This window comes from Rhinopithecus roxellana, chromosome 1 (assembly GCF_007565055.1).
Source record: "Rhinopithecus roxellana isolate Shanxi Qingling chromosome 1, ASM756505v1, whole genome shotgun sequence".
In the NCBI taxonomy this organism is placed as follows: Eukaryota; Metazoa; Chordata; class Mammalia; order Primates; family Cercopithecidae; genus Rhinopithecus; species Rhinopithecus roxellana.
Genome location: NC_044549.1, coordinates 204,280,278 through 204,282,149, shown reverse-complemented (window position 1 = coordinate 204,282,149; position 1,872 = coordinate 204,280,278).

Here is a 1,872-nt window from a genome sequence, read left to right as displayed (position 1 = left end):
ATGGAAATGAGAAGTTAAAACCCTGACCCAAACTCATGCTTTTAACCATTACATTCTCTTACCCCAGCAGGGAGAGAAAGGAGTGAAAGGGCTCAGCTAGGAGATGGGCCAGGGGTTGATGCCCTCAGGTTAAATACCTGCCAGTCTTCCCAGCAGAGCAAGGGGACACCAACTGCTCACTAATTCCTAACAAGGGTTGAGGGCCAAGATGTCGGTGGCAGGCTCAGAGGCCAGTGTTCCAGACTCCCTGACACCACCTGAAAGCAGAGGAATTGACCCAGAGGAATCGATCCATCTGTTCAGTCCACAATCCAACAGTGCCGCCCATCACATTTACAAGTTGGACATCTCAACCGGTCACCAGTGCCCTGGCCAAGTCCTCAGCCAAGTTACTGTGGCCTTAAGCTTTTTCAGATGTTTACCGGGAAATAATCTTTGTGTGGTGTTGCAATCCTGGATAAAGCAAGGTCAGTTCTTCTGAATACACTGAGGGCCAGCAGGGCTTCCTCCACAACTTCCCACATGGAGAAAATTCAGGAGTGTTCAAAGCAGAGGCAGCAAGATTTCTGTTTCCTTTTTCTTAGTTTCCTGAAATATTAAATTAGTAAAAAACACAAAAGCACAGGTGCAGGAATAAGGAGATGGGGTTCCTGTCCCAGGCCTCTCACTTCTTAGCTGGGTGACCTTGGAGAGTTTCCTAAGTTCTCAGCAAGAGGTTTGGCTGTCAGGTGTTGATCATCTGAAATCCATGGATGTTCATGGGACGTTGGATAGAATGGTTTTTCAATGTAATTGAATTCCTTTGTGATCTCATGTCTTTTATTTTATGTATTTATGGATATTTTTTGCCAAGCTGTCAAAGGGGCACATGGCACAGAAATGTAGAAATGCTGCCAGAAGATCTGTGGGGTCCCAGCTTGACTCAACGTTCTGTCATTTCCATTAGCGTCCCTTCTGGGACTGGGGCTTCTTTTAACCAAGTCCATCTGGCTATGGAGGAGTTAAGGGAAGTTTCTCAGTGCTGGGTCAGAGAGGTAATAAACAAGAGGCAATGGAACCGCTCACAAGTGGGCTGGGACCCAGGCCACTGGAGGGAGAGACCCAGGCTCTTGGGCCTCACATGCTGTCATCATCTGGGTAGAGGGGCTGTAGCATCCACACACTCATAAGTGGAGTTGGGGACCACCCCTGAGAGCAGGGGCAGGCTGCAGCCTGAGATGTCTTGGAAGCCATGTGCTGCCTCAAGAGAGAAAGGAGAGGGAGGGAGGGAAAGGGTGGGAGCAGGAGAGGAATTGTGACCTGGACCATCCTCCTGTCTCTTGCATCACTGCCACTCCTACAACACGGCTTCTGATCATAAAGTGTGATGTTAGGATAAGTTCTGGTTCAGAGAGGTATCACTGAGCGATCAGCCAGTATCAGACGTGGACACTCATTGTGCCAGGCAGTTTATGCGTGTTTCTCTCTGACACCAGTATCAGATGTGGACCCTCGTGCTAGGCAGTTTATGCGTGTTTCTCTCTAATACCAGTATCAGACGTGGACACTCGTGCCAAGCAGTTTATGTTTCTCTCTTGTAGAAACCATGTGGGTAGGCATGATGACAACCATCTTCTCAGGGAGAGAACAGGCTCACAGAGGTCAACAAGCTTGCCCGACACGGCACAGTGAGTGGCCTAACCGAGATTTGCACCTGGATCTGTCTGGCTCCAAAAGGCGTGTTTCTTGGTTTGTTAGGCACTGACAAAGCTCTTCCGCATGCGCTGTCTGTGAACGGGAGCTACTGGCCGGCCTCTCAGCCCAGTGTCAGCCATTCCTCTCCCTCTCAGACTCAGCTGTGCCCACAAGTAAAGAACAGGATTTCTGTGTCTT